We start from the raw sequence: 12,071 nt of genomic DNA on the forward strand, positions 1-12,071 counted from the left end.
CTAAATGAGGGAATAATATGTGTGAGGGTACCCCAAGAGAGTTCCAAATGTGTGTGGGTAGAATATATATCCACAAGGGTAAAATTGAAAAAAGTTGAAAAAATTTTTTTGGGGTACTTAGTCATTTTTCCGGCGTTTATCAGACTTTCAGATAGGGGAAATGTCAGTGAGCGTTCCGATTTCAGTTCCAGAGCGATTCGCGCAATGAGTCCTTCATCTTTAGTCGTTTTCAGCCAATTTTCAGAATTTTTGAAAATTTCACTTTTTTGTGAAAATATCCACTAAATGAGGGAATAATATGTGTGAGGGTACCGCAGGAGAGTTCCAAATGTGTGTGGGTAGAATATATATCCCACGGGGGTAAAATTGAAAAAAAAATTTTTTTTGACTTAGTCATTTTTCCGGCGTTTATCAGACTTTCAGATTGGGGAAATGTCAGTGAGCGTTCCGATTTCAGTTCCAGAGCGATTCGCCCAATGAGTCCTTCATATTTAGTCGTTTTCAGCCAATTTTCTGAATTTTTGAAAATTTCACTTTTTTGTGAAAATATCCACTAAATGAGGGAATAATATGTGTGAGGGTACCCCAGGAGAGTTCCAAATGTGTGTGGGTAGAATATATATCGCACGGGGGTAAAATTGAAAAAAGGTGAAAAATTTTTTTGGGGGGAGTTAGTCATTTTTCCGGCGTTTATCAGACTTTCAGATAGGGGAAATGTCACTGAGCGTTCTGATTTCAGTTCCAGAGCGATTAACCGATGAGTCCTTCATATTTAGTCGTTTTCAGCCAATTTTCAGAATTTTTGAAAATTTCAATTTTTTGTGAAAATATCCACTAAATGAGGGAATAATATGTGTGAGGGTACCCCAGGAGAGTTCCAAATGTGTGTGGGTAGAATATATAACCACAGGGGTAAAATTGAAAAAAGTTGAAAAAAAAATTTTGGGGGACTTAGTCATTTTTCCAGCATTTATCAGACTTTCAGATAGGGGAAATGTCAGTGAGCGTTTCGATTTCAGTTCCAGAGCGATTCGCCCGATGAGTCCTTCATATTTAGTCGTTTTCAGCCAATTTTCTGAACTTTTGAAAATTTCACTTTTTTGTGAAAATATCCACTAAATGAGGGAATAATATGTGTGAGGGTATCCCAGGAGAGTTCCAAATGTGTGTGGGTAGAATATATATTGTAGCATACCTGGCGGCGTTCTTGCATGGTGTTCCATCTCTCATCATGCAAGATCGCAAACTTCATCTCCCGCCCAGCTTCCTGGTCTGGCTTCTTTCCTTGTGCTCTGCTCTGCTCCACTTTGGCTGCATAGGGCGACGCCCGCTGAACTTCCTGTTTCTTGTACCTGCTGCGGACACACCCCTGTTGCACCTTCAGCCTATTGCTGTCCATCTTTGGGTATTTATACCACCTTCTTCCTCAAGATGGCGCCTGAGCATTGTTTCTTGTCAGTTGGCTTTTTGTCTCTGACATGCCAGGTACTATCCTGTTTTCCTGTTCTGTGTTTGAACTGTGGTCTGTTCTTGTGAACACGCTTCTTGCCTGTTCTTTCGCCTTCTAGGGGCCGTATTCCTAGATCTGCCTGTCTGTGCCTTGCGGTATCTGTTCCCGTCTGAACAGAGTCCTGTTTGTGTCTCTGCCTTGCGGTATCTGTTCCCGTCTGAACAGAGTCCTGTTTGTGTCCCTGCCTTGCGGTATCTGTTCCCGTCTGAACAGAGTCCTGTTTGTGTTCCTGCCTTGTGGTATCTGTTCCCGTCTGAACAGAGTCCTGTTTGTGTTCCTGCCTTGCTGTCTCTGTTCCCGTTCCTCTGTTCCCTGTTGTCTGTGCCTCGTTTCTACTTTAACCTTGTCTCCCTTTTCCCTCTATGTCTGTTTTCTGCGTCTTTCTGCAGAGTCTGAACCCGCTCCTAAATTCCTTCTCGTCGTCTCTGTACCTCTGTTGTGAATTTAGTGTACGCTCGCTACTTCTATGTAAGTACTGTGCGTGCTTCTGGTTCTGCCTTTCCTTCTCCGTCTGTTCTTTGTGAACAGAGTCCTATCCCCTTGCCTTGTTTACCGCTCTGCGGTGTCCGCTCTGCTCCTGCTTAGCTTGCCGCTCTTGCGGTTTCTGCTCTGCTCCTGCCTTGTTTACCGCTCTGCGGTGTCCGCTCTGCTCCTGCTTAGCTTGCCGCTCTTGCGGTTTCTGCTCTGCTCCTGCCTTGTTTACCGCTCTGCGGTGTCTGCTCTGCTCCTGCTTAGCTTGCCGCTCTTGCGGTTTCTACTCTGCTCCTGCCTTGTTTACCGCTCTGCGGTGTCCGCTCTGCTCCTGCTTAGCTTGCCGCTCTTGCGGTTTCTGCTCTGCTCCTGCATTGTTTACCGCTCTTGCGGTGTCCGCTCTGCTCCTGCTTAGCTTGCTGCTCTTGCGGTTTTCACTCTGCTCTTGCCTTGCTTGCCGCTCCTGCGGTTTCTGCTCTGCTCTTATCTTGCTTACTGCTTCTGCGGTTTCCGCCCTGCCCTGCTTCTGCCCACTGCTCCGGCAGTCCTGTCCTGCCCTGCTTGTGATCGCTGCTCCTGCAGCCCCGTCCTGCTCTGTTCTTGCCCACCGCTTCGGGCGTTCCCTCTCTGCTGTGGTTGTCTACCGCATCTGCGGTTCTGTGACCCAGTCTGTACTGGGTCTTAACCTCTCTGTGCTCCAGCCCGTCCTTTCGGCCAGTACCTCCCTGCCTGCATACTCGCCTGTATCCACCCATCTGCATACCTGCCGTGTTTGCTTACATCCACCAGTCTGTGGCAGCCTAACCTGCCTGTTCCAGTAATCCCAGTGTGGGTCAACCCCCGTGTCCGGAGTTTGACCTGGAGTAGCACCTGGTCCCTCTGCCCGGTTTCTCCCTGGTGCACTGGCGTCGTATGCCGTCGTGCCACCTTGGTCGGATCGGCCAGATACTTAGTCACGCCCCTCCAGGCACTCTCCGGTCCATGGTCCAGTGGAACCACAACACCCGCACACGCCAGTCAGTCCGGGCGTGTGCATAACAGCATGCTCAGGCCATGGTTCCCGTTGAGCCCCACGGCCTTCGCTCTATGAGACGTTTTCCAGCTAATACGTGCATTAAAAATAAATAAATACATTTTTTTTTTTTCTCTAGCTGAGTTCCAGGCTAATTTCGCAACCGTCCAGATGGAGCTTTCTGCACCCGTTCCTGCGGATCCGCCCCAGTACTATGGGGATCCAAAACAAAGTCGTGCATTTGTGGAGCAATGCATGCTGCACTTCAAGTTCTACCCTCTTTCTTTTCCTTCTGATTGGTCTAAAGTGGCATTTATAATTGACTACCTAGCGAGGGATGCCTTGAAGTGGGTCACCCCCCTATGGGAAGCTTTGGATCCTATCGTCCTTGACCTGCAGGCCTTCCTGGTGGCCTTCCTAATGGTCTTCGATGACCCCAACCCTGGAGTCCCTGCTGAAGCTGCACCTGCTCCCGCGGATCCACCACGGTACTACGGGGATCCAAAACAATGCCGTGCGTTTGTGTGGCAATGCTTGCTGCAGTTCCGGTTCTATGCTAATGCTTATTCTTCTGATCGGGTTAAGGTGGGATTTATAATGTCCAACCTAGCGGGTGATGCCTTGGAATGGATCAACCCCCTATGGGAAGCACAGGATCCTATCGTTCTTGACCTACAGGCCTTCCTGGTGGCCTTCCTTTTGGCTTTCGATGATCCTAACCCTGAAGCCCCTGCTGAAGCTTCACTTCCCTGTATCCCGGAGCAGCCCCGACGGGTAATGTGCATAGGTAGCGCACAAGTTCTCCTGCCCGAAAAGACTGTTGCTTGCCCTGAATCCACTCAGGATGACTACACTCTCCGGAATACTGCTCCCAACCTCAAGAGGCAGTCCAGACGTGCTAGACGCAGAGGCAAGCCGTCACGCCAGGGTCTGTCCTCCCTGAGACCTCCTGACCCCAACCTTGAAGTCCCTACTGAAGCTTCATCTTCCTGTATCCCGGAGAAGCCCCAGCGGGTGATGTGCGTGGGTGGTGCACCAGTTCTCCAGCCAGAAGAGACTGCTACCCATCCAGAGTCCACACAGGAGAGCTTCCTGCACCTGGCATCAGATTCTACACCCACTTTAACCAGTGTGCATGTCCAAGGATGCTCCGAAGCTGTGTTTACCTCCGAGTCTGTACACCTCTACTACCTGGTGGAGGACCCCTTGTTGCCTCCTGAATCCTCCGGAATACCACTCGATGACAATTGGAGAGAGACTTCCCTACACCCGGTACCCGATACTTCGTCCGCTCAGTCCTGTGGGCCTGACAATGGGTGCCTCAAAGTGGTAGTTACTCCCGAGTCTCTACACCCCTCTGACCAGGCGGAGGACCTCCAGTTGTCTCCAGAACCCTTCGGGGTGCTACCTGGTAGCGAAAGGACAGAGACTCTCCTATTCTCTGTACCTGATACCTCGCCCGCTTCTTCCAGTGAGTCTGACCTAGTGTACTCCGAAGCAGAGGTTACCCCCGAGTTTCTACACCCCTCCGACCAGGCGGAGGCCCTCCAGTCATCTCCTGAACCCTCCGGGGTGCTACCTGATAGCGAATGGACAGAGACTCTCCTTTACTCGGTACCTGATACCTCGCCCGCTTCTTCCAGTGAGTCTGACCTTGTGTACTCCGAAGCAGAGGTTAAGCTCGAGTCTCGGTATCCCTCCAACCTGGCGGAGGACCCCCAGTTGTTTCCTGAATCCTCCGGGGTACCACCACATAACAAAGAGGCAGTGTCTTCTCTACACCTTGTACCTGATACTTTGCCCATTTCATCCTGTGAGCTTGACAAGATGTACCCCGAAGCAGAGGCTACCCCCGAGTCTCTGCACCCCTCCAACCCGGCAGAGGACCTCCAGTTGTCTCCTGAACTTTTTGGGGTGCTGCCTAAAAATAAATGTAGAGAGACTTTTTTGTGTGCTGTTTCTGGTACTTCACCCGTTTCATCTGTTGCTGAAGATGGCTGGATGGGAAGTCGCATCCTAGCCATCCAGATTATAAGACCAGTTTTGTCTCCTCCTGTGGACAATAGAAGTAATCTCCTTGAAGAGAGGGATTGGCCCCCAAATTCCCTGCGGAAGATCCTTGCAGGCCTGAAGAAGAGGGGGCGTAAGGGGGGGGGTACTGTAGCATACCTGGCGGCGTTCTTGCATGGTGTTCCATCTCTCATCATGCAAGATCGCAAACTTCATCTCCCGCCCAGCTTCCTGGTCTGGCTTCTTTCCTTGTGCTCTGCTCTGCTCCACTTTGCCTGCATAGGGCGACGCCCGCTGAACTTCCTGTTTCTTGTACCTGCTGCGGACACGCCCCTGTTGCACCTTCAGCCTATTGCTGTCCATCTTTGGGTATTTATACCACCTTCTTCCTCAAGATGGTGCCTGAGCATTGTTTCTTGTCAGTTGGCTTTTTGTCTCTGACATGCCAGGTCCTATCCTGTTTTCCTGTTCTGTGTCTGAACTGTGGTCTGTTCTTGTGAACATGCTTCTTGCCTGTTCTTTCGCCTTCTAGGGGCCGTATTCCTAGATCTGCCTGTCTGTGCCTTGCGGTATCTGTTCCCGTCTGAACAGAGTCCTGTTTGTGTCTCTGCCTTGCGGTATCTGTTCCCGTCTGAACAGAGTCCTGTTTGTGTCCCTGCCTTGCGGTATCTGTTCCCGTCTGAACAGAGTCCTGTTTGTGTTCCTGCCTTGTGGTATCTGTTCCCGTCTGAACAGAGTCCTGTTTGTGTTCCTGCCTTGCTGTCTCTGTTCCCGTTCCTCTGTTCCCTGTTGTCTGTGCCTCGTTTCTACTTTAACCTTGTCTCCCTTTTCCCTCTATGTCTGTTTTCTGCGTCTTTCTGCAGAGTCTGAACCCTCTCCTAAATTCCTTCTCGTCGTCTCTGTACCTCTGTTGTGAATTTAGTGTACGCTCGCTACTTCTATGTAAGTACTGTGCGTGCTTCTGGTTCTGCCTTTCCTTCTCCGTCTGTTCTTTGTGAACAGAGTCCTATCCCCTTGCCTTGTTTACCGCTCTGCGGTGTCCGCTCTGCTAGTGCTTAGCTTGCCGCTCTTGCGGTTTCTGCTCTGCTCCTGCCTTGTTTACCGCTCTGCGGTGTCCGCTCTGCTCCTGCTTAGCTTGCCGCTCTTGCGGTTTCTGCTCTGCTCCTGCCTTGTTTACCGCTCTGCGGTGTCCGCTCTGCTCCTGCTTAGCTTTCCGCTCTTGCGGTTTCTGCTCTGCTCCTGCCTTGTTTACCGCTCTGCGGTGTCCGCTCTGCTCCTGCTTAGCTTGCCGCTCTTGCGGTTTCTGCTCTGCTCCTGCCTTGTTTACCGCTCTGCGGTGTCCGCTCTGCTCCTGCTTAGCTTGCCGCTCTTGCGGTTTCTGCTCTGCTCCTGCCTTGTCTACCGCTCTGCGGTGTCCGCTCTGCTCCTGCTTAGCTTGCCGCTCTTGCGGTTTCTACTCTGCTCCTGCCTTGTTTACCGCTCTGCGGTGTCCGCTCTGCTCCTGCTTAGCTTGCCGCTCTTGCGGTTTCTGCTCTGCTCCTGCATTGTTTACCGCTCTTGCGGTGTCCGCTCTGCTCCTGCTTAGCTTGCCGCTCTTGCGGTTTTCACTCTGCTCTTGCCTTGCTTGCCGCTCCTGCGGTTTCTGCTCTGCTCTTATCTTGCTTACTGCTTCTGCGGTTTCCGCCCTGCCCTGCTTCTGCCCACTGCTCCGGCAGTCCTGTCCTGCCCTGCTTGTGATCGCTGCTCCTGCAGCCCCGTCCTGCTCTGTTCTTGCCCACCGCTTCGGGCGTTCCCTCTCTGCTGTGGTTGTCTACCGCATCTGCGGTTCTGTGACCCAGTCTGTACTGGGTCTTAACCTCTCTGTGCTCCAGCCCGTCCTTTCGACCAGTACCTCCCTGCCTGCATACTCGCCTGTATCCACCCATCTGCATACCTGCCGTGTTTGCTTACATCCACCAGTCTGTGGCAGCCTAACCTGCCTGTTCCAGTAATCCCAGTGTGGGTCAACCCCCGTGTCCGGAGTTTGACCTGGAGTAGCACCTGGTCCCTCTGCCCGGTTTCTCCCTGGTGCACTGGCGTCGTATGCCGTCGTGCCACCTTGGTCGGATCGGCCAGATACTTAGTCACGCCCCTCCAGGCACTCTCCGGTCCATGGTCCAGTGGAACCACAACACCCGCACACGCCAGTCAGTCCGGGCGTGTGCATAACTGCATGCTCAGGCCATGGTTCCCGTTGAGCCCCACGGTCTTCGCTCTATGAGACGTTTTCCAGCTAATACGTGCATTAAAAATAAATAAATACATTTTTTTTTTTTCTCTAGCTGAGTTCCAGGCTAATTTCGCAACCGTCCAGATGGAGCTTTCTGCACCCGTTCCTGCGGATCCGCCCCAGTACTATGGGGATCCAAAACAAAGTCGTGCATTTGTGGAGCAATGCATGCTGCACTTCAAGTTCTACCCTCTTTCTTTTCCTTCTGATTGGTCTAAAGTGGCATTTATAATTGACTACCTAGCGAGGGATGCCTTGAAGTGGGTCACCCCCCTATGGGAAGCTTTGGATCCTATCGTCCTTGACCTGCAGGCCTTCCTGGTGGCCTTCCTAATGGTCTTCGATGACCCCAACCCTGGAGTCCCTGCTGAAGCTGCACCTGCTCCCGCGGATCCACCACGGTACTACGGGGATCCAAAACAATGCCGTGCGTTTGTGTGGCAATGCTTGCTGCAGTTCCGGTTCTATGCTAATGCTTATTCTTCTGATCGGGTTAAGGTGGGATTTATAATGTCCAACCTAGCGGGTGATGCCTTGGAATGGATCAACCCCCTATGGGAAGCACAGGATCCTATCGTTCTTGACCTACAGGCCTTCCTGGTGGCCTTCCTTTTGGCTTTCGATGATCCTAACCCTGAAGCCCCTGCTGAAGCTTCACTTCCCTGTATCCCGGAGCAGCCCCGACGGGTAATGTGCATAGGTAGCGCACAAGTTCTCCTGCCCGAAAAGACTGTTGCTTGCCCTGAATCCACTCAGGATGACTACACTCTCCGGAATACTGCTCCCAACCTCAAGAGGCAGTCCAGACGTGCTAGACGCAGAGGCAAGCCATCACGCCAGGGTCTGTCCTCCCTGAGACCTCCTGACCCCAACCTTGAAGTCCCTACTGAAGCTTCATCTTCCTGTATCCCGGAGAAGCCCCAGCGGGTGATGTGCGTGGGTGGTGCACCAGTTCTCCAGCCAGAAGAGACTGCTACCCATCCAGAGTCCACACAGGAGAGCTTCCTGCACCTGGCATCAGATTCTACACCCACTTTAACCAGTGTGCATGTCCAAGGATGCTCCGAAGCTGTGTTTACCTCCGAGTCTGTACACCTCTACTACCTGGTGGAGGACCCCTTGTTGCCTCCTGAATCCTCCGGGATACCACTCGATGACAATTGGAGAGAGACTTCCCTACACCCGGTACCCGATACTTCGTCCGCTCAGTCCTGTGGGCCTGACAATGGGTGCCTCAAAGTGGTAGTTACTCCCGAGTCTCTACACCCCTCTGACCAGGTGGAGGACCTCCAGTTGTCTCCAGAACCCTTCGGGGTGCTACCTGGTAGCGAAAGGACAGAGACTCTCCTATTCTCTGTACCTGATACCTCGCCCGCTTCTTCCAGTGAGTCCAACCTAGTGTACTCCGAAGCAGAGGTTACCCCCGAGTTTCTACACCCCTCCGACCAGGCGGAGGCCCTCCAGTCGTCTCCTGAACCCTCCGGGGTGCTACCTGATAGCGAATGGACAGAGACTCTCCTTTACTCGGTACCTGATACCTCGCCCGCTTCTTCCAGTGAGTCTGACCTTGTGTACTCCGAAGCAGAGGTTACCCTCGAGTCTCGGTATCCCTCCAACCTAGCGGAGGACCCCCAGTTGTTTCCTGAATCCTCCGGGGTACCACCACATAACAAAGAGGCAGTGTCTTCTCTACACCTTGTACCTGATACTTTGCCCATTTCATCCTGTGAGCTTGACAAGATGTACCCTGAAGCAGAGGCTACCCCCGAGTCTCTGCACCCCTCCAACCCGGCAGAGGACCTCCAGTTGTCTCCTGAACTTTTTGGGGTGCTGCCTAAAAATAAATGTAGAGAGACTTTTTTGTGTGCTGTTTCTGGTACTTCACCCGTTTCATCTGTTGCTGAAGATGGCTGGATGGGAAGTCGCATCCTAGCCATCCAGATTATAAGACCAGTTTTGTCTCCTCCTGTGGACAATAGAAGTAATCTCCTTGAAGAGAGGGATTGGCCCCCAAATTCCCTGCGGAAGATCCTTGCAGGCCTGAAGAAGAGGGGGCGTAAGGGGGGGGGGGTACTGTAGCATACCTGGCGGCGTTCTTGCATGGTGTTCCATCTCTCATCATGCAAGATCGCAAACTTCATCTCCCGCCCAGCTTCCTGGTCTGGCTTCTTTCCTTGTGCTCTGCTCTGCTCCACTTTGGCTGCATAGGGCGACGCCCGCTGAACTTCCTGTTTCTTGTACCTGCTGCGGACACACCCCTGTTGCACCTTCAGCCTATTGCTGTCCATCTTTGGGTATTTATACCACCTTCTTCCTCAAGATGGCGCCTGAGCATTGTTTCTTGTCAGTTGGCTTTTTGTCTCTGACATGCCAGGTCCTATCCTGTTTTCCTGTTCTGTGTCTGAACTGTGGTCTGTTCTTGTGAACACGCTTCTTGCCTGTTCTTTCGCCTTCTAGGGGCCGTATTCCTAGATCTGCCTGTCTGTGCCTTGCGGTATCTGTTCCCGTCTGAACAGAGTCCTGTGTGTGTCTCTGCCTTGCGGTATCTGTTCCCGTCTGAACAGAGTCCTGTTTGTGTCCCTGCCTTGCGGTATCTGTTCCCGTCTGAACAGAGTCCTGTTTGTGTTCCTGCCTTGTGGTATCTGTTCCCGTCTGAACAGAGTCCTGTTTGTGTTCCTGCCTTGCTGTCTCTGTTCCCGTTCCTCTGTTCCCTGTTGTCTGTGCCTCGTTTCTACTTTAACCTTGTCTCCCTTTTCCCTCTATGTCTGTTTTCTGGGTCTTTCTGCAGAGTCTGAACCCGCTCCTAAATTCCTTCTCGTCGTCTCTGTACCTCTGTTGTGAATTTAGTGTACGCTCGCTACTTCTATGTAAGTACTGTGCGTGCTTCTGGTTCTGCCTTTCCTTCTCCATCTGTTCTTTGTGAACAGAGTCCTATCCCCTTGCCTTGTTTACCGCTCTGCGGTGTCCGCTCTGCTCCTGCTTAGCTTGCCGCTCTTGCGGTTTCTGCTCTGCTCCTGCCTTGTTTACCGCTCTGCGGTGTCCGCTCTGCTCCTGCTTAGCTTGCCGCTCTTGCGGTTTCTGCTCTGCTCCTGCCTTGTTTACCGCTCTGCGGTGTCCGCTCTGCTCCTGCTTAGCTTGCCGCTCTTGCGGTTTCTGCTCTGCTCCTGCCTTGTTTACCGCTCTGCGGTGTCCGCTCTGCTCCTGCTTAGCTTGCCGCTCTTGCGGTTTCTGCTCTGCTCCTGCCTTGTTTACCGCTCTGCGGTGTCCGCTCTGCTCCTGCTTAGCTTGCCGCTCTTGCGGTTTCTGCTCTGCTCCTGCCTTGTTTACCGCTCTGCGGTGTCCGCTCTGCTCCTGCTTAGCTTGCCGCTCTTGCGGTTTCTACTCTGCTCCTGCCTTGTTTACCGCTCTGCGGTGTCCGCTCTGCTCCTGCTTAGCTTGCCGCTCTTGCGGTTTCTGCTCTGCTCCTGCCTTGTTTACCGCTCTTGCGGTGTCCGCTCTGCTCCTGCTTAGCTTGCCGCTCTTGCGGTTTTCACTCTGCTCTTGCCTTGCTTGCCGCTCCTGCGGTTTCTGCTCTGCTCTTATCTTGCTTACTGCTTCTGCGGTTTCCGCCCTGCCCTGCTTCTGCCCACTGCTCCGGCAGTCCTGTCCTGCCCTGCTTGTGATCGCTGCTCCTGCAGCCCCGTCCTGCTCTGTTCTTGCCCACCGCTTCGGGCGTTCCCTCTCTGCTGTGGTTGTCTACCGCATCTGCGGTTCTGTGACCCAGTCTGTACTGGGTCTTAACCTCTCTGTGCTCCAGCCCGTCCTTTCGGCCAGTACCTCCCTGCCTGCATACTCGCCTGTATCCACCCATCTGCATACCTGCCGTGTTTGCTTACATCCACCAGTCTGTGGCAGCCTAACCTGCCTGTTCCAGTAATCCCAGTGTGGGTCAACCCCCGTGTCCGGAGTTTGACCTGGAGTAGCACCTGGTCCCTCTGCCCGGTTTCTCCCTGGTGCACTGGCGTCGTATGCCGTCGTGCCACCTTGGTCGGATCGGCCAGATACTTAGTCACGCCCCTCCAGGCACTCTCCGGTCCATGGTCCAGTGGAACCACAACACCCGCACACGCCAGTCAGTCCGGGCGTGTGCATAACAGCATGCTCAGGCCATGGTTCCCGTTGAGCCCCACGGCCTTCGCTCTATGAGACGTTTTCCAGCTAATACGTGCATTAAAAATAAATAAATACATTTTTTTTTTTCTCTAGCTGAGTTCCAGGCTAATTTCGCAACCGTCCAGATGGAGCTTTCTGCACCCGTTCCTGCGGATCCGCCCCAGTACTATGGGGATCCAAAACAAAGTCGTGCATTTGTGGAGCAATGCATGCTGCACTTCAAGTTCTACCCTCTTTCTTTTCCTTCTGATTGGTCTAAAGTGGCATTTATAATTGACTACCTAGCGGGGGATGCCTTGAAGTGGGTCACCCCCCTATGGGAAGCTTTGGATCCTATCGTCCTTGACCTGCAGGCCTTCCTGGTGGCCTTCCTAATGGTCTTCGATGACCCCAACCCTGGAGTCCCTGCTGAAGCTGCACCTGCTCCCGCGGATCCACCACGGTACTACGGGGATCCAAAACAATGCCGTGCGTTTGTGTGGCAATGCTTGCTGCAGTTCCGGTTCTATGCTAATGCTTATTCTTCTGATCGTGTTAAGGTGGGATTTATAATGTCCAACCTAGCGGGTGATGCCTTGGAATGGATCAACCCCCTATGGGAAGCACAGGATCCTATCGTTCTTGACCTACAGGCCTTCCTGGTGGCC

Source organism: Phyllobates terribilis, unplaced genomic scaffold (genome assembly GCF_046119375.1).
Source record: "Phyllobates terribilis strain yellow unplaced genomic scaffold, ASM4611937v1 Scaffold_41__1_contigs__length_11206878, whole genome shotgun sequence".
Taxonomy (NCBI): domain Eukaryota; kingdom Metazoa; phylum Chordata; class Amphibia; order Anura; family Dendrobatidae; genus Phyllobates; species Phyllobates terribilis.